This window comes from Armigeres subalbatus, chromosome 3 (assembly GCF_024139115.2).
Source record: "Armigeres subalbatus isolate Guangzhou_Male chromosome 3, GZ_Asu_2, whole genome shotgun sequence".
Classification (NCBI taxonomy): Eukaryota; Metazoa; Arthropoda; class Insecta; order Diptera; family Culicidae; genus Armigeres; species Armigeres subalbatus.
In genome coordinates this window covers 190,033,408-190,058,768 of record NC_085141.1, presented here as the reverse complement: position 1 = coordinate 190,058,768, position 25,361 = coordinate 190,033,408, and the positions used below count along the sequence as shown (strand labels likewise).

Sequence of the window (25,361 nt, the reverse complement as noted above, 5' to 3'; positions counted from 1 at the left end):
GTAGCTCTTCTGGAAGTTCTTGGACGAGTTCTGCCGGAAGTTCTTCCAAGAAATCCTCCGCAAAATCCTCCAGGAATTCCCCCGAAAGTCCTTCACCAGTTTCACCGGAAGCTTAAACAGGAATTCTTACGGAAGCTCCTCCAGGAAGCAGGAAGTTTTTCGAAGAAATTCCTGAATGAATTAATGAAGAAATTCCTAATGAACTTTCGGATGAATTCCTGAAGGAACTTCCGGAGGAGTTCCTGGTGGAGCTCCTCTTCTTCTTCTTCTTATTGGCATTACATCCCCACACTGGGACAGATCCGCCTCGCAGCTTAGTGTACATTAAGCACTTCCACAGTTATTAACTGCGAGGTTTCTAAGCCAAGTTACCATTTTTGCATTCGTATATCATGAGGCTAACACGATGATACTTTTATGCCCAGGGAAGTCGAGTCAATTTCCAATCCGAAAATTGCCTAGACCGGCACCGGGAATCGAACCCAGCCACCCTCAGCATGGTCTTGCTTTGTAGCCGCGCATCTTACCGCACGGCTAAGGAGGGCTCCAGTGGTGGAGCTTCCGGAGGAACTTATAGAAAGGATTTCCTGGAGCAACTTCCGGAGGAAATCCCGAAGGAACTTCTGGAGACAATCCTGAACGAACTTTCGGAGGAAATCCTTCAACCTTCGAATGAATCCTTCAAGGAACTTTCTGAGGAATCCTTCATGAAACTTCCGGAAAAAATCCACAAGGAACTTTCGTAGGATTTCCTCAAGGAACATGTAGAGATGAAACCTGCGGGGGGGGCGGTGTAATTCCTGAAGGAACTTCGGAGCAAAACGTTGTTATGTTTTCTATGTTGGACTATTGAAAGATAAGGAATTTCAAAAGGAAATCCTAGCATTAGGGTAGCTTCACAACTCGGGAATTTGATCCGCAGATTTTTCCCCTAGTATTTTTACATATATTTTCAGGATTTGGGCAAAATCAAAATCCCGGCCCCATTGAAAATCCGGCGGAAAATATTCCCGAGGTGTGAGGCTACCTTTATCAGGAGGAATTTTTGTTACATGCTTCTGAGTGTCAAAAAGAAAAAAAAAACTTTTGCAGAAATAGTGATTGGAATTTCAATATGATTTATTAGATGAATTTTTGTAGAATAGAAAATCTCCTTTACATGAATTCTATACGGAATTCTTTGTATAAAAATGGGCACGGCATTATAGAATATAAATAATTAAATACATATATCCGCCGCCCAAAAGTAAATTCCATTATCCGCAAAAACAGTTCACGCACTTGAACACTTTTATTTATCATGAACTGATAAGTCAAGGCCAACGCACTGCTAGTGCACTGGATGTCCTGGATCATATGTTTCAAATCAAAACAAACACGATGCTACGCACACCAACATATCCAATGACAGATGGACCTGAAAATGTTTTTTTATTCAGGGTTCGGGTTGGCACTGACCCAGGTTTAAAAACGAATTCGACATTAGTATATTTCCACAACTAACATAATACAATAGACGGTTATGGTGGTGAAAGATTCACTCTGAAATTTTTCTCTAACATCTCAAACGGAAAATGAAAATTAGTTGCATAAATTTTGAAATTTCCTATGCTCTTGAATTTTGTCACAAGGTTGTTTTTCTACCTAAATGATCTGGACAGCCTAATGCAGGTACAATGAACACTTTTATCAAACTTACACAAATTTATGTTAAAGTTGTGCAATTGTCGAGCGGAAGTTCATATCAAATAACCAAGTCGGAACCAATAACGGAAGTTCAATCAAACCATATCAAATAACCAAGATGTTACTTTGAATACCTAAATTTAATTGAAAAAAAAAACTGATTTTCCAAAAAAAAAATTTCTTCTTTTTATTATTTTGCTTTTTAAAAGTTATTCCAGATTTTTCGAAAGGCTCTCGTAGTCTTAATTGCTTATATTTACGGTACAGGAGTTAAAAAACTAAAAATTAAATGCATCAAAAGTGTTTTTAAATCGATGTTTATTTTACCACCAGTCAAGAGCTTTTTTTACCCGCACTTTCTTTGTACATACGAAATTTCGATGTTTTTTATTTCGAAGAAAAACTATATAAAACAATGTTTATTAGCGAAAAAATTGTGCAATATAGATATTGGCAAAATTGTTGTATTAAGCGGCTAAACTAGCAAATTATCCTCGTTTTATGATTGAATTCAACGCAAGCCCTTAACGTGTTTATTTTACCACATATTCCCCTACCACTATGGGTGGAAGGATGGATAGAGTTACTACTGTTAAAAATGCACTGGGAAAGCTAAGCAAATGTTTGAAAGTCTTCTTGTCTTCACTGCTTAAAATATTACCCACATTCCCTACAAGTGCTTACATAATTAGTGTATGGCCCCATACCGAAAGCGAAAAATAAGGACAAATCAATTCTAAATTAATTAACTTGTTATTGTTGTTCAACAGCTGTACATTCCAACTGGAACTTGGACTGCTTTTCAACTTAGTATTTTATTAGCATTTCCTCAGTTATTAATTGAAAGCTTTTCTATGCCCGCCATTGCATGAATATGTATCTTGTGTGGCAAGTACAAAGTATACACTACGCCCAGGATGTCGAGAATGTTTCCAACCCAAAAACATCCTAGACTGTACTGAAAATCGAATTCGCCATCTCCGGATTGGCAATCCTACACACTTAATTTTTTTTGCCGAGATCTCAGCATTTTTTGTTTATTTTCCCGAGGTGGGCACCGCCGAGTTTCAGTAAACATAATTTTTGCCGAGATCTCAGTAAAAGTGACGTTTCAATTGCCGAGATACAGCAAATATTTCGCTGAGAATCAGTAATAAACGAAATTTTCTGCCGAAGTTCAGTTTTGAAATTTACTGAGCTACAGCGGTGCCCAATTTTGCCGAGCTCGAAATAGAAAAAGTTAGTGTGTACGCCTTTGCTCGCAAGGCTACTAGAGAAATTAATTAATTTATTACCCATTATACTTAAAACAAAACTGAAGAATAATCATTTAAGTTAACAAAATTCATCAAATTAAAAAAAAACCTTCCCAATTTGCATATACGTCAGGAGGGCAACAGTCAGTAACAGGCCTTCACAAGTTTGTTACAAAGTAGGGAGAGACATCGTTTCTTGGAAAGCAACATTCGATAGCACATCCCACATTTCAATGAAAAATAACACGCTTTTTCGACGCGTGTACTGGACTTAATTGGGGGAAAAAAGAAAAATATCAGAAAATCCTTGGAAGCTCAGCAATTAGTGCAAGAGCGAAAAAAAGTGTCCCCAAGCAATGGTGAAATTGCTTGTTTTCCATCGTTAATCGTTGCTGATCTTCTTCGAATAACTGGAGGCTCGAGGCTGCCAAATAATTGGCTTCGCGAATAATACACTTGTTTTGGTATGAATCAGGATTAATTGTGTTTTGTCTAGTCAAATGTAAATTGCCTTCAATTCTATCGCATAATGGAGCAAAAGAGAATATAGTTCCGTCCAAGACCACTGTCAACAAGAGGAAGAAATAGTGCAGCTAGAAAACACGGAATCAATTTACTCAGGCCAATACATCAGTAGAATCAATATGAAGAATCCTTTACTGTTTACCCACTTACATTTCCAACCAGGTGTGGCCGATCCAGTCCAACTGGAACCCGATTTTCTGGTACCCGAATTTCAGTTGACATCGGCCTCTGGTCACAACGACGATGGACGATTTACAATTTAGTATTTACACTGAAGAAATTCAAAGATCCAAAAGGATAATCTTGGGGCACACATGTGAAAACATCAAAACTCGTACTAAGTATCATGGGGCGTAACTGATGCTGGGTCATTAGGCCGAATGGCCATTAGGCCGAATGAGAACCGGGGAGTGAGAAGTGAGTAGTGCGAAGTGAGGAAGAAGAAAAAAGGAAAAAGGAGGAAGAAGTAAGAAGGAAGAAATAGAACGGAAGAAGAAAAATGAAAAAGGAAGAAGAAGTAAAAAGGAAGAAGGAAGAAGAAAGAAGGTAGAAGGAAGGTGGAGGAAGGAGGAAGGAAGAAGGAAGAATGAAGAAGGAAGATGGAAGAAGGGAGAAGGGAGAAGGAAGAAGAAAGAATGAGGAAGGAAGAAGGAATAAGGAAGAAAGAAGCAGCATGAAGGAAGAAAGAAGCAAGAAGAAAGAAAAAAGAAGAATAAAGAAGGAATAAAACGGAAGAAAAAAGCTAGAAGAAAGAGAGAAGAAGGAAGAAGGAAGAAGGTAGAAAGAAGAAGGAAGAAGGAAGAAGAAAGTATGAAGAAGGAAGAAGGAAGAAAACGGAAGAAAGAAAGTAGAAGGATGAGGGAAGAAAGAAGAAGAAAGAAGGAAAAAAGAAGAAGGAAAAAGGAAAAAGGAAGAAGGAAGGAGGAAGGAGGAAAAAGGAAGATGGAAGAAGGAAGACGGAAGTAAGAAGAAGGAAGATGGAAGAAGGAAGATGGAAGAAGGAAGACGGAAGAACTTCTCATTTTTCACTTTTTGCCTCTTTTTGCTAATTCGGCCTAATAGCCATTCGGCCTAATGACCTTCGGCCAAATGGCCTTCGGCCTAAATGTACCGGCGTAACTGCATGGATCGATTTCTCTTAATCGATTTTATATTTTGTTACTAACTCAATTGTTTCAAAAGCTACAATAGTGATTGTTGATTTTGGTGCAAGATGCAATCAACCTTTATCACCCCAAACAATATTTTTTTGCGGAGGATGTTGGCAATTCGGACATGTATGTAAACGTAATCACTCAAAATGACACAGTGCAATGTCTTACCACTGCCATAGATAACCGTCCTTAATGCCCAAAGTGCATAACATGTTGACAGTTGATTCTATAAATTTTTCAAAAAATAGGAATCCAACTGATTTAGATTTTATATTAAATACCAAAAATGGAGCTGCGTGCAGTTTTCGAAACTCTCGATCCGAGTGGGGGGACTTAGTTGGGGCACATTCAAACACAAGTACAAACTACTCAATGTGTGACTAGTACTACTCACCTACTGTACTTTTATTACTGCTACGTTTTATTAAATAGTTCAAGTATGTTGTCTTATCGTTGCCACCCTTTATATTTGAGGAGCACACTGATTTATGCTATTGGATTAGAAAAGTTAGAACTAGTTTTTTTTTAAATTATGCTGAAAACCTCATTTTACCATTTTTACCCTTTATACTTTCATAGACCCCAAGATCTTATTTTCTGCAATCAAATTGCGTAAATGTGTGCGCTCATCAATGTTGAAAAATTCTAAAACTACCCACAGTAAACTAGCTACAATGAAACTTTATTAGTTTTCCTTGCACAAATTGGTAAACTTAAGAGAAAGATGTACGATTTAAAGTCCTATTAAATATTTTAAGTGTATCATCTTAGCGTTGCCATCCTGTATGCAGAAAAAAGTTATGAAAATTATACGAAATAGTATGTAGGGACACGGCAGGTATTTCCGTCCATCGTCATAGGGGCTAAAACCATCGAAAGGAACGTCCTTTAGCTAGAACTCCACTATAGCAGACCGTATCTCCTGAGCTTACGATTTGATACGGATGAGTTTGTCAAAAAAGTTTCTCTTTTATTGGTTTTCGAGACTATGACGAAAAGACGAAAATACCTGCCTAAACCCTAATGGTAAAATAAATCTTTCAATTAAGGCCGATACAAATATTTAAAAACAATTGTCTCCCGCCCCCCCTCGGTTTTGTTTGCCCAAAAAAATATTTTGAGGGGGCAACAAGAAAAATTCGGGCAATTTTGAGGATTTTCAAAACATTCTTTAACAAATCCGAGGAGTTTTATTGATTTTTTTCCATTTTAATATTTATTTTTTATTGTCCCCCCCCTTGACCTTTCGGAGACCAGTAGGACATAATTTAAATTAAATATTTGTAACGGCCTAACTCTGCAACAAAATGAATATTAAATTACAAACTATTTCTGACGCATTAAGAGCCACAGTTCGTTTAGATCAAATTACAACCAAAAGTAATGCCCTCCTTTAAAGTAATTATTATCCATACATATTCCAAAAAGGATCGAATTCCGGACACGTACTTCACAACTATGCCCATTCCATTACAAATTCATATATGACTTGCATAAACTGTGATGAATAATAATTGGAAAACGAAAAATTAAATAATGAGCCGACACGCTGCATTCACGATGCTTGTCGAAGCACACTAGCCTATATCGTTTCAAGCATTTTTGTTTGTTTACTCGTACATATCTGCATGAGCTCGATCGGCAAACCTTAATGGACTGGACAGACTTGCGGTATACAGAGCATTGCACTACTTTTCCAATCGCGTGAATAATGTCTGGCATTTACCTATGGGCAAAAATAAATAGATACACTTTTATGCTTCTAATGCACCTGCCATTAGGGTTGTGTGTTTTCAAATTCATTAAATGCGATTTCATTTTCGATGTAAGTACAATTAAAATATCACTTTCAATCATACCGATAAAGGTACGTTATGATGTACACTCTTGCGTCTCTTTTCATACAATTAGGGCAATTGGTGGTTATTTGGACACCGCAAAAATATTTATGATAATTTCAAATTCTTAAACATTTTGTTTGTTGATACTATTAAACTTGAGAGGAAATGGTCTGTGAAGTTGACTTTTCTACTGTGTTGTTCATAATTAATTATTTCATATTATATCATTATTATTTCGGCTAATAAGGCTTGCTTCAAAGGGGCTTGTCATAACGGATTCGTTAAAAGCCTCATTAGACACTAAAGCTAAGCTTATGTGTTTCGAAAACTTTGTACCAGAAAGGCAAAGACACTATTACTTCTTCTAAACCTTTCGCAAGCTTATTACTTATAGTCGATTCTCAACTTAGTACTTTGGATGCACTTCCACAGTTTTTAATTGAATGCTTTCGCTGCCAACCGAATGCATAATTTGAAGATGCTCATTGCCTAGAGAAGTCGATCATACTTCCAACCCGAAAGATCCCCTTGACCGGACCGGGAATTAAACCCTCCTGAGTCCTCAAGGTATCATTACTACTAGGTGACTTAATTTTAGTTTTCATTTTTATTTCTATTTTTATTCTTCTGCTTATTTTTCTATATTAATTTGTTTCTAAGCATTAACATCAATCAAAAGATTATGTCAATCTGCAAAATTCTAATCTAACGTAATTCTAGAATGCCTACAACTTTTTTTTCATTTCGGACAAGAAATTTGGGAGTTGTCTCAGATTTCGTTTTTTTTCTCAAATCCATAAAATTTAAGAATGTTCAACGATTGTTTCCCATTTCTCAATGCAGTCATGCTCAACATACACGCTTTTTTCATTGGTGTTGTACTTTTTACAACTGGATTACATATTTGCATTACGTCTTCGTATGGAAATTTGGAAATGTTTTGTAAATCGACATGATCACCGTAACCCACCTTTCTCCCTAAAGGTTGTCCGTAGTCCAAGCAACTTATTATTATTAGTTATCGGGACGATGAAGCTGAATAATTAGTACTTGTAAGATCGTGCTCTTGTAGCACGTTACGTTTCGGGAGCATGTTTGAGTGAAACATGTTGGTTTTGTTATCTTTGAATCAGTGTCGAATAATGATTTATTTTGCAGCGACTTCCTATTCCGATGTGGATCATGGAGATACACAAGATTGTCAGTCTCTTGTAGCAATGTGTGTCAAATTCATTTTCCACTCCCCATCATGTATTAGATGGGGATGTTATTGGTTTTAATTCAACGTGACGTCGTTATTGCTTCTAAATAAGAAATAAACAATGAAGCGTGTACACTAGAGTGATTCAAATTTTGACTTTTTCGCTCCCCTATGCTTAAACGATTGTTTTTGCTAGTTTAATAGTCTTCCCAAATTTTTAGCTGATTTGGATGTAATTTGGTTGTGCACGTGCCATTTGAAAGTTATATGAAAATTACTATGAGAATTGCCACTTATGTAAAGGATCGTTTTTGAAGCAGCCCAGAATCTATTTGAATATATTTAACGCATCGCCATCAAAAAATAGATCCTAAGGCGAAAGCAAGTTGTTGTTGCGAAGCAATCTAACTTTTGTGAGCAAAATTATAAAGAAAATAGAAAGGCTCATTATTGATATTGATGTTATTCTTTCACGTGTTAAATTGAATTTCCCACAATTCAGTATTTCCCTAATAACTTTTGTTGCCAGCATCAAATCGTTTAGCAACAACGACGATATTTTCCCTTGTTAAATTTCCTATGTTGCTACCGTATTCATATATTTTTAGATTTTAATCACATAACATAAGTGGATCTTCGAACAAAATCCAATCCAAAAGTTGACCCCCTTTTGATGAGCCAAAACTGTTATAATTGAGAACGGGAACATCGTTCTGTCATTTTCAAGTGTAAACAAATATCATATGATCAGAAAATTATAACACTTTTTTCCAAGACTACAAAGAGCAAGATCTGTAGCCAAAGTATAATGATATTTATTTTTCTATCATCAATTTTTACATTGTTGTTGCAATTACGGATTGCATCCAAAAGAAGGTCTCTCCTATGTTGCTACTAACCAATTTATATTTGATGAAATCTAATTTGATTTATTTGTAGGGTAAACTTCTATTTTCAGGCGATTTTTGATAAAATGTTCAACTTTTATCCATTTTAACTTATTTATCATACGAAAATAAAATTCCTCTAATATTGATATAATATATTCGAGTCAGCATGGTAAAAATCTAGATTTTATTCAACATGTGTAGAAAAGTATATTCCTTAAAACTGTTCTACATTGGGAACGAATCTTTATATACGCAGTCTTCGGTTTTTTCGAAAGGATGACGAGGGATACACCAATGTTTGTCTAAGATGCGCAACAATCACAAAATAGATAGATTAGAGGCAAAACATTATAAATTATCAATTGTACAAAAGCAAACTCGCTTATCGTAATGCAGGAGAGCATCGCAACTGTAAGGTGTTTCCAATTTGGATATCATATTAAATGAAAATGTGATGATTCAACATTGAAATCAAGATAATCTTTATCATATTAATGTCATCTCTTTTCATTATTATTAATTGCTTTTATGTTGATAGTATTCCGAATACTCTTTAACATAATGTGACCAGACGTCGCTGCATTTTTCAACTTCGTTCTACAAATTTATTACAATTCATACTGCCTTACAAATATTTTTCCATTTTTTTGGGCCAAAATCTATGCGAAATGCACTTTTGGAGGATCCATTTTCAAGCCAGTGACGCAATCCAGATAGGCGTCCCGCGTGTCGCAGCATGCTTGCTGGTCACATTACTCTACCAAAAGTAGAGCAATTCAACGACATGTAAAAAGGGAAACAGAAAACACCAAAACTGTGCATCACCTTTTTAAAAATCGACATTTCTTCAAAATAATCCGATAAATGAAACTCTACTTGTTGTTATTGATAGTTTAAGGAAACATAGTATAAAAGACTTTTGAAAGACAAAAAGTCGGTTACATACATGTTAGAAAAAAAAGTCAAATAAGGTGTGATGCCACACCACTGGGAGAGACGCCACAAATGGGGAATGTTTGAGAAATGCGGTTAATAAATGTGCTCATAGCAATGAATGAGCATTTGATATGCTTTTCGAATAAAAACATAATATTTCAACCAAACACCAAACAAATTCATGGTTTACTGGTTAAGAGCCCGTGCGCGGCGTACGAATGGATTTTGTTCGAATTTGTCGAATCAATATCAATACAATATTAAATCAGTTACATACCTTAAACTCCTTTCTTTTCTACTTTAATATTGTTCACTCCAATCTCCAATTAATTATAAAAAAACTATTTCAGCTCCTAAACACCCAACGCCACTAGGAAAAATCTTTTGTATAATTCCAACGCGAATCGTATTCAGATATAGTACAATATAAGTTGCGTGACCCCTTGTTAGATCAAGTACTGTTATACTATCTTCTGACGTTTCGATGTTCCGTATAACAAATAAAAAGTGTTATAAGGGCATCTTTAGTAATGTTACAGTTATAGTTATATTTATTTCTCGAGTTTTACATTTTATAACTGTCAAAGATATAAAACAAGAAATGCATCTTCAGTAGCAGTTATAAGCTGCACATGTTTTATACTGGAAAACGAAAAAATAATCTTCCGAGGCCAATTCAAATGTCAAACTGTTATGATGTCGATGAAACAGTATTTTTAGTAGCTGATGACGTCATCTTCTATTGTTTTGAACGAAATAAAACTCGAGTAAATTCTGTTGCAAATTCGTGCAAAAATACAACTGAGCAGTATTCCAGTTATAAATTTCCCGACGAAACTGTTCGAATTTTTAAAACTATAACGCCTGTTGAAGATGGCATTTTTACAGTTCCAATTTCATTTCCTAACTCCCATACGATTTATAACTCTACTAAAGATGCCCTAAGGGTACAACTTTTGCTACCCGAGTTACACATATGTTATGTGGTTTAATGGACAATGATGGGGAACGGTTTTTCACAAAAGTTACTGTTTTCATAGTAATTTTCATACAAGCTTCAAACTGCCTGTGCTCAGTCAAATTACATCCAAATTAGCTAAAAATTTAGGACGATTATTAAAATGGCAAATGCCATCGTTTAAGCATAGGGGAGCAAAAAAGTCAAAATTTGAATCACTCTAGTGTACACCAAGACTGGCCTTAAGCTGTTCATGACAGCTTAAATTGCATATTATTCGGTGATTCAACCGTACGAGTCATACTCAAACACGCGTGATGTTGTATTTAGTACAACATTAACGATATAAAATCTGTCATGGTACACAGCATGAACGAGCCTGCATTAGTGTTTCAGGACCACGCGCGTCCCGAACGGTTTATAATCATGAATGTGCATATGTATATTGCAATTTTAACCAATTTTGTAATTTCTACCTTTTGTCCCTTCGATCTTTTGTCCTTTCGATATTTTGTTTTTGCGACCTTTTGTCCATTCAACCTTTTGTCCATTCGACCTTTTGTCTTTCGACCTTTTGTCCTTCGACCTTTTGTCATAGATTCGGCATAGAGTAAAGCGGGGCAACTTAGCGTACGGGGTAAGAGTGCGCACTAGGGTTTTTAACAACATGAGCATAGGGGAAGGTGGGGAGACTTGATCACCCTCTGTTTTATCGAGAACTAAAGTAGTTTTGTTCTAGCGTATTTTTAGTATAGATCCTCTAGACAAATGACCTTAATGTAATGAGTTATTTTTTGGATTGACAACCTTATTTATTCTGCTGGGCGGTTTGTATGTTTTGACCTTCCTAAAGTTTTTTTATTGACCACGCAAAATTTGAACTACTTTTCATAACAATGACCTAATGCTTTCGTTTTTTTCACAGCACAAAGCCATAAATATGCTTAATGATCTTTTTTTTTTTTTTTCTTGAGCAAGGGTAAACGGAAATCTGCAACCAGACACCTGAGGAGGTACTCAGGTAGTGTGGGGATGGGTATGTCATGTAACTCTTACCCGACCCACTAAAACCAAAACCCTTTCGCCAGTCCGTACCCCGGCCCGCAATTAAGCAATACATCAGGGGGGGGACTATTGAGAACGCTCACGCCTATGCTAACGCACTTGACGTCAATACACACAACATCGACTTCAAGGGTGGCTACCTCACCACCCGTCGATCGCAAGCTATGATAGTAACCTAACGGTCCGTATCATAATCTCACGTTGGAGACGAGCACCCCGACAACAACCACCGCGCGTGAACCGCAATGACCTCTATATCTACATACTGAGGTCCCGCAGCCCACCCGCGACATGTTGGTTGTCGGGGTGAGCAAATGTTCACTGCATCACAGGTGCCCTTACTGCACTCGTTGGTTTTGTTCAAGACGCCACCACCGCTGCAGTTTCGACATGATCTGTTGAGATGCTGTGTTCACCGCATTCCATATAGCTTCTTCCCGGCACATCCTCTCGACGAGGTTGTCCGGGGTTGTATCCATACCACTAATAAGCAGCATGGTATTGCGTTCTACCTCGAATCGCGGGCATGCGAACATCACATGCTCTGCCGATTCTACCTCACCTACACATTCAGGACACTCCGCAGAATCTGCGAAGCCAAACCTGTGTAGGAATTTCTTAAAGCAGCCATGTTCAGACAACACCTGTGTTAGGTGGAAGTTGACTTGACCATGCTTCCTATCAACCCAGTTGGACACATCTGGAATCAGTCTGTGGGTCCAACGACCTTTGACTGCGGTGTCCCATGCTCTTTGCCATTTGAGCAACGAAGCTGCTCTCTTGACACGTCGCACTTGCACCGAGTCCCTTTCGTTGTAGCACTCCACATCCTCCTCTAGGAGTGTGTCGATCAGCATCATTCCAGCTATAACGCACACCGCCTCATATGATATGGTGCGATATGCGCTCGCGACACGTAAGCACATCAGCCGGTGTACTCTGATCAATTTCTTTACATTGTACTCGGCTTTTAGTGCTACGGCCTAAGGGTATGCGATAACACAATTTTTCCTGACGAAACGAAACGAAACGAAATTAGAAATGCAACTTTTGGATCGGAACGAAGCGAAACGAAATTCAAATTTTCTTCCGAAACTTCGAAACGAAACGAAATCCGGGTCCATTTAATTCGAAATTTTACGAAACGAAACGAAATTTAATTTTTTTTCCGCGAAATTTTTATTAAATAGTTATTTTAGCATTATATAAATAATGCAAGTAACAACGAATAAAAAAATCGCGGAGAAAATAATTTTGTTTAATATTTTTTGAGTCAAGGTCGTAGATTTTTTTCTCTAAAATAAAATGTTGATGCGACAACACTAAAAAAAATTGGAAAATTATTTGTTTTGATGTATAAATGCGTCATTTTATCCACGGATCTATCCACTTTGCAATTACGGCACCTTTCTTGGCAGCAACAAAATGATTTCATTAAATTGAAAATTTTTAAAACATGTGTTGGGGAAACCAGCGAGTTCGTTCTATTTTGTTCCAGATTCAAACTATAATAGTGATCGAACATTTGAGATGAAACTGAATCACTACTGATTTTATTCTACACTAGCAGACCCGACGAACTTCGTTTCGCCTAAAATTGATTTATTTTCTGATTAGATCTCGAGTTATGAAGAAATTGGTGTTTCATTTGTATGGGAGCCCCCCTTTCCAAAGCGGGGAGGGGTCTCGAACCATCTTAGGAACCTTCCCCGGCCCCAAAAACCTCCACATACAAATTTTCACGTCGATCGGTTCAGTAGTTTCCGAGTCTATAAGGCACAGACAGACAGAAATTCATTTTTATGTATATAGATAAAGATAATTGTTACCCAAATGGCATAGGGCTGGCTTAATTTTACAAAAGGACATAGGTAAGTAACAGATCACTTTGGATCTATTCACCATTTTCAAAAGTATGCCCCTCACCATAAACAACGTGAGAATATTCATAACTTAATATCGCTCAATATTTCCAACAGATTTCATATTGATTAGATCTGTTCACCATTTTGAAAAGTATTACAGATTCAAACTGCCACCCCTCCATTTCAATTAACATTTTAAATAGAGTCTCCAGGTAAATTTTCGACCAAATTCATGAAGATTTATTGAACCTGTAAAATTTTACAAAATGGTCTTTTCAACAGATCTAAGCATGACTCGACTTTTTCAAATTTTTTACTAAGGTCTATTGGAAATATTAATTTTTAAATTTAAAGTAATTTTTTTACGTTGTGAGTTTTTTATGATGAGGAACATTTTCATTCATCACTTTTTTATGGAGTTAGCCTTGGAAGATAAACGAAAATCGTGACTGCTACATGAAAACCTTTTTTTGTTCAATGACTTTTTCACAAATTGCGTGGGATGCGCTGACTCTAGCAACACTTTCAAGCTATCTGCATATAGGCATTAGCTTACAGTGGCTAAACGTCCCGGATTATGTGAAACAGTTTACTTGCCTCGCATTTCCTGGTGTCCGGAAACGTTCCGAATTCCATGATGAATCTGTAAAGCCGTTATTTCTGCAGCTCAGCAAAATAAAGAACAAATTTCCGTAAAAAAATACGGTTATTTGCTGATTTTAGCAATAAATTGAAAGCTAGGCAGAGTCGTAGCGTGAACTTCCAGCGCCCTTGGCGAATTGTTTATTGGGCGCCCCTCTTCTACTAAGAGAAATCAAATCCACAAAGAAGGATTGAATAAAATACCCTTAAATGATTTGAAATTTTGTTGTACTTTTTACGCAAATAATGTAAGGAAACTTACAGAGACGGATTAGAATCTCATAATAAGGCTACGTTTTGTTGTATAGCCTCTAAATCCCTGAAGAAGGTAATGAAATATACACCGACACGTCGGAAAATAGACGTAACAACGTTTCAGCTGCTTTATAAGACTGAAAGAGACGATAATACTCATACGAAATATATCATAACAGACGGAAGCATCCCATTAAAAAGATAAACATTTAGATATTTAGACAGATATCGTGACGAAGGGGTCGAGGAGAGGAAGTTCAAAATCAATCATTTTTGCGTGATGCACTAAATGAATACTTCCTTTATGGTTTTTGCAAGCATCTGTAATCTGTGTTCGGAAATGAGATTGCCAGAATCGCTATCGGAACTAGTCGAATTATGAAGAAAAGTTACACTAAAGTGGATTGGTTGAAGGCCGGAATCGCCATCTGGAGTAAGCCCTTGGATGGTTTTTAGATGCCACTGGACCTAGTTGGGTCAATGAAATAAGGTAGGTTTATCGGTGTTCGGAGTTGGTTGGAATCACTATTAGACCTCTTCGATCAAGTGGGTTGGATGGTGGATGAAATCAACATCGGATCTATTCAGATAAAGGAAAATCCTATTCTGGATTGGGGCTGTTGGTGGTCTCGAGGCTCTTATACACATAGTTTGGTCAATAGAATCCAACTCTGAAACAATTTAGTTGAGGGCCGGAAACGCCATCGGAAGCAGGAGGACGAAGGAAAATATCCAACTCTCGATTTGATTAATATTAAAAAAGAAGAAAATTCTCCTAGCAATAATTCTAAAAAAGAAAATATTAAGGAGTTATCGATATTCCTCGACACAGCCGCCGATATAACTCGATGTCATTCAGACTACATGAAGTTTTTCTAAATTAAACAAGCAAATTGATATCAAATCGCAAAACCAAACCACTGCTACCAGAAACCTAGGAGCAAAAGGACCCTTCGAAATTTGGCTAATCGCTTGTTTAGGAATGTATTCCTTTGAAGGAACCTAGGTTGAAGGAACCTAGGGTCTGAATCATTTCTTCACTAATCATTCCTCACTGCTGAAACATTACGGTTCCGGAGGACTCTCGATGGGCGTAATAGTGCCCAAAAACTTTGCCAATCGTAATGTGGGTATCAAACATTATAATTTTCAACTTTATAAGATACTATCAGATTTCTTCTTATTTAATTGCCTTTTTCAACCCGGTTTAAGAAGTCCCTGAGAATCCTGAATAGTAGTCAAAACTAAAACCAACACATATAACATGTGGATGTGAAATAATGAAAAAATATTCTTTGTTTGCTCTATAGATTACTAGATTACACATCTCTGCTATATACCCATCCATGGATCTTTGGACCAACCCATACTCGGATTGATAATTACAAGACCTATAAGTAATGAAACTGTTTTATTTATTATAGAGTAAACATTGATTTTGGCGCCCCCCTGAAGGCTGGCGCCCTTGGCGGGGGCCAACCTAGCCAACCACACGCTACGGCGCTGAAGCTAGAACACGATATAACAATTCAATTGAGACTGCCTTGTTACTTTTCAGTCGGTAGCTCTGAAGAGGTGATCGCCAGTGTAACCTAATTAATTTGACACAGATCTTCCAAATACAAGTCGGGCTCGATTATCCGGATTATCGATTTTATTTTCACTCCGGATAATCAAATCCTCCGGATAATCGAATCACCATAAAAAATTAAATCTGCAATTAAAAAACCTATGTTTTATTTTACTTGCAGCGGTGTAGTCAAAAATCATTTAGAAAAAAAAAACCTGAATAATCCACCTGCGGTGACTTTCTGGTGTATTATGGAAAAATAGTATTTTTGCCATAACTTTTGAGTCCATAGTCCGATCCAGCCTACTTTCAATATGAAATGATAAGACAGGATTTCCATTTGAATGCAACTTGTTGGTTGAGAATACGTGCAAAAAAAATGGCTGGACTATTTACGCGCTTTTTGTACAAAAAATAGTATTTTGGCCATTACATATTTTATGCGAACAACTCGAACGCGAACCTTTTCGATTATTGCTAAATATTAATTGTTAAAAGCAGCAGCACGTCCAAACTAACAACAAACTGCCCTACGGTAAACGCACCGTACCGGCACGATTGTGACAGAAAATCGGTACGATTTTGAAACAATTGAATAACCTGGATCTGAAGGATCTAGAAAATGTGAGAAAATTATAGATTTCCATAATGTACGGAATCAAAAATATCTGAAGGTAGAAGTTTAGGTCATGACAATGATCTCAATCGGAAAGATATGAATCAGTTCCAGAATCCGAAATAAATGAGATACCAGAGAATGTCTCAAATCTGGAGCATTCTTAAATTTGCAAATATTTAACAATCTACTAAATCAGAAAAACTTCTGAAACATCACCATCTCCATTTCATTGCTTTCAAACAATGATTGTTGAAACTGAATACTTTCAAAATACAACGGAAAACGGACAATACTCAGTAGTCCAGTGAGGATTATTTCGCTTATCGAAGAGTTTCTACAATTAGAAGAGCAGAAATCGAACTAGCGCCTCATAATACATTACATATTTTATACACAAATCAGTTAATTTAAATAAAAATATAGCATACCAAAACGATGAGATCTACAAATTATTTTACTTCACTGAACAATATTATTTAAATTAACAAATTGAAAGCTAAATGTGTTTCTGTTGAAGATACAGAATTGTATTACGAAGTGAGATTTAGTGAAAGAATTTATATGTATAAAATATTGAGTAGAATTTGATTTATTCAGCGGCACAGCCGATTTTTTTTTATTTTATGGAAATTGGAATTATTAAAAATTAATTTCGAAATTCCGCGAAATTCCGTTTAATTTCGTTAAAAGAAAGATTTTTCAGTCGAAATTTTTGAAATTTAACGATACGGAACGAAATCAGAAAAACAGGTTTCGCCATACTAAAATTCCGCGGAATTCCGCGAAATTTCGTTTCGAATGCCCTAAAACGAAATTTTTCGAAATACCGCATATGCTTACTACGGCCCATGCCGGCACGCCATAACGGATGATAGACAATGCTACGCCAGCTATCAGCCTACGCACTTGACTATGCACCGCCGATCTGTTGGACATCATTCGTGATAAAGATTTTATCGCCAATGAAGCCCGCTGACATGCATAATCGACGTGGCTCGTAAAATTGAGCTTATCATCGATCATCACGCCCAGATGCTTGAGAGACCTCACGGAGTTAACTGTGCAGGTCCCTACTCTTATCCTAGCCTGTTGCAACCCATGACGGTTATGCACTACCACGACTTCCGTCTTGTGGTGTGCAAGGGATAACCGTCTCGAGTTGAGCCATTCCTCCACTCTGCCAATCGCGTATGAAGCCTTCAATCTAACTTCGTCGAGAGTGTCACCTGCTACTTCTAGCATTACGTCATCCGCGAAGCCTTCTATCTTCACTCCGGCCGGGAGACTTAGGCGTAATACTCCATCGTACATAATATTCCACAGATCCGGTCCGCGGATCGATCCTGTGGAACACCCGCTGACACTACGATCGACTTTCGACCGGCATCAGTGTCGTATAACAGCACCCTATTCTGAAAATAGCTTTCAGTATCCTGCACAGGTAATCCGGAACTCTCAATCGGTGCAGGAGTCAGCAATTGCTGCCCAGCTAGCATTGTTAAACGCGTTTTTACATCAAGTGTAATCAACGCGCAGTACCTAATACCTCTTCTGTTTAAACCTCTCGCTATCTTGGCCGTATCCGTTACCGCTCGAATTGCTTCGATGGTAGAACGGCCCTTACGGAAGCCATACTGGTTGCTAGATAAGCCACCAGCACACTCTGTATAAGCCGACAATCTATTCAGAATGACCCTCTCTAGCAGCTTTCCAACTGTGTCGAGTAGGCAAATTGGTCTGTATGCCGAAGGATCCCCGGCTGTTTGCCAGGCTTCGGTAATAGCACCAATTTCTGCCGTTTCCATCGATCTGGGAAGTTTCCTTCGTCCATGCATCTCTGGAGGCAGCTCCTGAACATATCTGGATTGGCAAGAATGGCGTGTTTAAGGGCCAGGTTTGGAATACCATCCGGGCCTGGCGCCTTATTGAGCTTAAGTTTTCTTGCGGCTACGATAAGCTCTTCGTTAGTCACTAGCGGTACCACGTCGACTGACTCGTACGGTGTAGCGGGCCAGTCCGATGGTTCATGTGTCGGAAACAGTCCCTCTACTATACTGGCTAACAGCTCTGGGGATCTTTCAGGAGGTGTGCTATTGGTCCTAGACATCACTATCCTGTATGCATCGCCCCACGGGGTGTCATTCGCCATCCTGCACAGCTGTTCGAAGCAGGCTCGCTTGCTACATTTAATCTCGTAGTTCAGAGCTCTGCTCGCTGTCCGGAATACCCCTCGTCTATCGAGTCGCTCAGCGTCTGTTCTAGCACGTCGCAACCTTCTTTTAGCTTTAAGACAGGTTCTACGAAGATCTGCAATCGTGTCAGACCACCAGTACACTGGTTGTCGATTTCCTGGGGCTGGGTCTTCCTTGGCATCGCCACGTCGCAAGCACGTGTAAGTACTTCCGTCAGGTCGTTACCGCTTAGTCCTGTAGTCCTACTCTCCCAGCGCAGCGCCTCCACCAACAGCTCTTGATTGAACTGTGACGTGCGCCATCCGGGATCCGTTGCACCACCTCTTCTCGTCGTAGTTCTCCGGGTATACTCGACCATAAAACGTACTTCCTGATGGTCGCTAGAAGTATGACCCTCGTGGACCATCCATCTCGGTTCTTCAGTCCATCCTGCGCTGCAGAAGGTGACATCGATACATGAATCACCGCTCGGTCCTCTGAACGTTGGCACTTGACCTTCGTTCAGCAGAACTACGTTCAATACCGCTAGTGACTCTAACAGGATATGACCTCTAGCGTTAGTAAACCGGGAACCCCAGTCCACTGCCCACGCATTGAAGTCACCTGCTACAACTACTGGTTTAAGGCCAGTTAGCTTCGCCGCAAGAGTATCAACTACCCTAGTGTACTGCTCTATACTCCATCTAGGAGGACAGTAGCAGCTACAAAAGTAAACACCGTTTACCTTTGCTATGACGAAACCCTCATCGTTAGGCGAAGATATTATCTTCTGGATGGGGTAGCGCCCACAAGTCCAGATTCCCACCATACCGGACTTGTCCGCAATCCAGCTGCCGTTTCCAGCAGGGATGCGGTATGGGTCAGACAGCAAGGCAACATCAGCTTTACACTCGATAACCGACTGCTGTAGCAGCAGCTGGGCCGCCTCGCAGTGGTTCAAGTTTAGCTGTGTTACTTGCATGTCTGGACCCTTCTAGAGGCCGGACAGGCCTGCGCACCGGTGAGATGCCTGTTGTCTGCCCCGTAGGACAGATCAGGCATCTCGGTGCAGCCTGGCAGGTGCGAGCCTGGTGGTTTTCGGCTCCGCACCTACGGCACAGCTTACTACGGTCAGGTCCCTTACAGTCATAGGACTTATGACCGTGGCCAAGGCACCTGTAGCAGGCCTGATTGGGTTGGCTTGTGCTCAGCGAGCACACCGACCAACCCACCTTCAGTTTTACCTTATCCAGCACCTTCTTGGCCTCAGCCATAGGTACTTGGAATGAGGCAACCTGCATTCCCGCAAAGCCTTTGCGTAACCGAATCGCGGATTCCTGGATCTCGACATTACACTGATCCTTCAGTGCGTCTACCAGGTCTCCGGCTTCGGTTATTTCATCCATGCCCTTGCACTGGATGTTCAGGACTGGGCACAGGGCTCTAACCTGGACCCTGTCACCCAGGACCTCTTCCGTCAACTTTTATACTCGGAACTCTTCCGAGTAGCATCCCGCTTCAAGACGAGAATCATCTCGCCTTTGCGCGTTCTTCGGATGCAGTTGACATCCCTCCCAGACTAGAGAGCTTCTCGGTGCCTCTCATAGTCTTTAGGACTTCGGCGTAGCTTTTATCGTCAGCCTTGACAATGATCGCTTCACCTCTATCCTTCCGCTTGCCACTCCCACTAGAAGGCGCACCCTTTTCATCACGGGCTCTACCCTTCTTGGCGGTGGCTGGATCCTTTCCCATGGTCGCACTCCTTGCGACCTGCTGGCGGCTTCTTTTCTCCTTTTTAGGATTCACTACCTTTGTCCATGGTAGATCTTCCTCCCGGCGGTCCTCTGGTATCTTCCTAGGTGGAGGTACCATTTTCCTCTCGGTCTCCACTCGGACCTTTTCTGCGGTCCGTGCCGAGGCTTTATTAGCTACTTTCAGGTCCGCCTCCTGCGTGACCCTACTAAGCTTAGGAGTTGCTCCGCTGTTAGCCATACGCCGTTTAAGTTCTGCAGTCTGGCTCTCCGCCAGCTGCTTCCCTTCTGCAAGGAGCCGAATCTTCGATTCGGCCTCCTTCGAGGCCTTCTTGGCTTGGCTAACCGCCAATTCCTTTTCTTCAGTAAGAAGACGGATCTTGTGCTCCGCCTCCTTACTGGCTTCCAGCAAGGACTTCCACTCCGACTTCGCCTCCACGACTAGAGCGCAGAGGGTTAGTACGGCCTGTTTTAAGTCCTTACTATAATTCACTCGGTTGTCCAGGAAGGACATGATTACGTCCGAAACGTCCGTAATCACCTCCATCGTCTGGACTCCATCCTCACCGTGGTTAGTCATCACCGAGTTAATGACTTTGGTCAGAGTGCGGCCGTCGATCTTAACATCCACCGGCACCTCTTCCGACCCACCACGTGCTCCGCCATCGCCTCCCCGGCGATCTTTGGGGTGACCGATCAAGGCCACTGCGCCTGGCGAAAGGGTTCTCCTTGTCGCCATTCGCCTCACCTCCTTCCTTCGTCGTTTTTGTAATTTTTAATGGGAAACTCATGTCTGTTGGGTCCCCCTTGCGGCTGCTGTCGAATCCTGTTGGTGTAGTCGCCTTCGCGATCCCATGGTTATCTATACATACCTTGCGGTATGCAGGGAGGCCATGCGAGGGTTGACACTTTCGTGTTCAGAGCCAGATCAGCGCTAGTCAGGAAGGAGCATCTGAGCCTACTCCCACTCAGCTACCAGCTGAGCCACAGGATTGTACCGCGTGCCACAAGGCCTGCCACGGTTTTAGGGGACGGAAGACAGCCTGGCCATTAGCCCATTCGCCGTTTCAGGTCGGTGTCACCCGGCCTTACTAAGAGAATAGAATAACCAGACTACCAGCCCTTGCGTTCACAATATCTCAATATCCAAAAACAAGACCAATAACATGCAACCAGTATTCCATAATCAGGATCTTACTGGGATCAATCCTGATGTGCCAATGGCACTCCCTGGGCTTGTGCTTTTGAAGCGGCACACAGTCGCTTTGATAGAGTCTGCTTACGGGCATTTGTGGTTTATTGGGAGGGATTTTAGCAGAGCCCACTGCTAAATCCCACCACGCCCTAGGCAGTTCTCCTTGACTCGCAGACAGCTGGGGAGGGGTCGTCAAGCCCTTGGACATGGTCCATGCTGTCCCTACTGTCCCTGCTGCTTAATGATCTGTACTGATGAAAACGTCAACATTCTATCAAAGTTTTAGGATATTTGGATTTGAAGTCTCTGAAGCCTCAATATGGGGACACTTGATCCCCCATTAGTACCCCATACAAAAATTTGGCGAAAAAATTCAAAAAAATATAAATCTGTTCTCAGGTTTCTAATTTTTTGTAGATTTGACAGATTTGATGAAGGGTTGGCAGGAAACAAATATTTATTGCGTAGATATCATAGAAAGGGGATCAAGTCTCCCCAAATTCTCAAATTGCATGTGCTGTCGAATTCAATAACAATTCATGTATACGCACAGCTATTCCGCGCATTTTCAAGGAAAAATATTTAAAAAATCTGAGGGCTCCTTTCTAATTCTATCAAAGCAAGTTCTTTGGGAGGGATCAATTTCCCCCGAATATTAGATTTTTGACAGCACTTCAAAAAATCGATTGTGTATCAATAACAAAAATAATTCAATAACTGTCATACGCCAGTAAAGTTAAATACTATATTTCTTAGAGAGTCTGTGTGGAACTCGTTTATGTTTATTTATTTTTGGCTGTGATACATCGGAAATCAGAAAAGAGGATCAAGTCACCCCAGTCTTCCCTATGTAGTATCGAGCAAACGTTTCATTGAGACTATCGCCACCTACGTACATGAGGTAGATCATATGATGATGTCATTCTCTCTACATGACTATAGTAATTTGACCACCTAAGGACGTGAGGATCGACCAATGACTTTATAAGCCCATCATCAAATGAAAGTTCACGAAATGTTTTTAAAACATTACCTACAGAATCTTATTTGGAGATGCTGTGGAGTGTTATCAAAGGTCCACAAAGATAGTATTCGGCGTTTTCTTTCAACAAGCCTTTAAATATCTAGCTGTTGGTTGTAGGTTGAACATTATTGATGATTATTTGTGGATCGGTTCTGAACTATGGCACATTTAAGCCATTTGATTCAGTTTAGACTGCTTAGACTAGATAATTTTCGAAAAATTGGGCGCTGCATTTTCATCAAAAGGTAATGTGATATATTAGAGTTGGTTACTAATTAGCAATTTATATTTGTCAAGATAGATCGCATTTCTTCCAATATCCCAATATCAGACTCTCGCGATTGATGATTAAATATTTGAACGAACTTTCAAAACTTCTTTTGTTTAAAGGGAACATGACTCTAACGCTACTGATGAATCAAAACGACTCTGATACAAAACCACTCAAAACGAACTTTTCGGAATCCAATATTTTTCTCCTCGCGTCTTCAAGGGTAACACTCAATACTGAAGTAACGAGCAGCTGTCATCTTTTTATTCTATGCCTGCTGAGACGCAGCAAAGCTAAAACAAAAAGATGACAGTTATTCGTTGCTTCTTTGTTGAGATTGGTGCCTCTGAAAATGCGAGGCAAAATTTATTTGGATTCAGGACAGTTTCACCTTAAATGAACTTTTGGTCAGTGGTCACCGGGGTTTTTGTGGTTTAGACTCCATTCGATTTTGGCACCACGTTCGGTACATTTATGTTGCCAAAATCAAATGATTTTTATTTTTCCATGATACTTCACATTTTTTCACAGGCACACTATTGAAGTCTAAGCTATTTTCTTGAAAAAATATTTTTGTGCGATTTTTTACGCTTGTTTTAATTTTTGAATCAATATTTTAAGCGGAAAATAAATTTTACGTGGTTTATGAACAATATCAAAAATAAAATGAAAAATTTGGTTGCCTGACCAAAATGGCCAAAATCGAATGTTGCCAAAACCGAATGTTGCCAAAATCGAATGGGGTCTGTATCTAAGAGATTTTTAAGAAGATCGAAATGAATTACATCGTATCTCGAAGCAGAGTTATACGATGAAGTAAAAGAAATAAATTACTCCAGAATTCAGAATAGTTTATTACCCTGAGCTTGCAATTTGATCGAATTTTATCCTTAACGCCCTGTGATTTAATAGTGCCGGTGCTCAAGTATACAAAAGTAAAATATTTTATGACCCCTCTTGTTGTTTTTGTTCATCCAAGTATCACTCATAATGGCGATTATCTAAATAATCAATTCTCTATTGGGTTACCATTCAAATATATTGTTTAGGTCACATTGGAAAATAAATATAACCAAAGTCGTTTTACACACGAGCCCACTTGAAAAATGACACTCGTCGAGGTCATTCAATCCAGCATTTAATTGGCCCTCAGGAAGAAATTCAATTGTGCAGAACATTGTACGCAATATCTTAAATGCAAGACCAATTACCATGAAATCATGTCTAATGAATATGAGACCCCATTCTTCATTACAAAATATAGTTACAAAATCATAATACAACAAATTAAGATAATATTGTAGTCGGTAAAATGTTTCCAGATGCAGTTTTACATGACTGCATGGGGTCTCATATTCATTAGACATGATTTCATGGTAATTGGTCTTGCATTTAAGATATTGCGTACAATGTTCTGCACAATTGAATTTCTTCCTGAGGGCCAATTAAATGCTGGATTGAATGACCTCGACGAGTGTCATTTTTCAAGTGAGGAACCTCGAACTTCTGCCAATGAACATAACAAAAAAGTTGATGCATAAATAACAAATACTTGACACATCTTTGCACACCTGTACGGCAAACTTATAACGATGAGAAATGCCATTCATGCAAGACATAAACAATTCTTTTCCGGTCTAGTAGTTTTTTTCCCGCTTCCATCTATCATCCACCATGCGGATCCCATGAATATGATGCATACGAACTCAAATACTGGGCTGTCGTGTATGCCACATTCTGGACAACGAATGACTTAGTAGAAGCTGTTTTCTCGTGTGAACTGAACTTGAATGGAGACAATGTGAAACTTGATTCATTCAATTATGTTCATTCGTTTTAATTCATAACAAAGTACATACAACTTTTTTTAGTGATTTATAGCACACATATAGATGTACAGGTAGACGTACATCTACATTCTACATAGATGTGTGCTATAAATCACGAACAGGAAATTTGATCTCGTTTGTGAAAGTTATTTTACAGCGATTTCCTAAGTGACACTAATGTTTACTCTCTTTTACTCTTTATCCCCGTTTCAGCTGGTGAGTTGGGAAATGCAGTTCAAGATGCATTCGTCATCGCGGTTGAACAGCAAGCAAGGGAAAGACTGCAGCGTCTGTCGGCTCTCAAGCGGATTACTCCGGTTGACATGTCGCAACTGTCTATAAAGGTGAGTTGATGTTTTGCTTAGAACAATGGGCATAAGATTGACAAGTCGATGGGAGCTAGGGCGCTGTAGGATACAGTGCAACTATTTTTCGAGTGCATATGAGTTGAATATAATTCTTTCTCACGAATATGAAATGTAACAAGCTGACAGTTTATTACAGGGAATGAAATCCGGTCTAAATCTGGAATTGTCGTTTACGATTGTCAGTCAATACTAATAACTACAGAGCAACTTAATACGTAATAATAGTCAAAGGCTACTCACAGGAGAAGTTGATGATGACTTCCATCCGGAAGGTGTGTACTGATTTAGA

The 25,361-nt window shown here is 39.3% G+C and overlaps 1 long non-coding RNA gene across 1 annotated transcript in view; it reads left to right on the top strand.

Moving 5' to 3' along the window:
- The window catches only part of LOC134219686 (uncharacterized), a 42,408-nt gene extending 17,360 nt beyond the window's left edge, over nucleotides 1–25,048 (top strand). The window contains exon 3 of the long non-coding RNA XR_009981639.1: nucleotides 24,918–25,048. This is a non-coding gene — a long non-coding RNA (uncharacterized LOC134219686). The remainder of the gene's footprint in view (nucleotides 1–24,917) is intronic.
- Nucleotides 25,049–25,361: the final 313 nt, after the last annotated feature.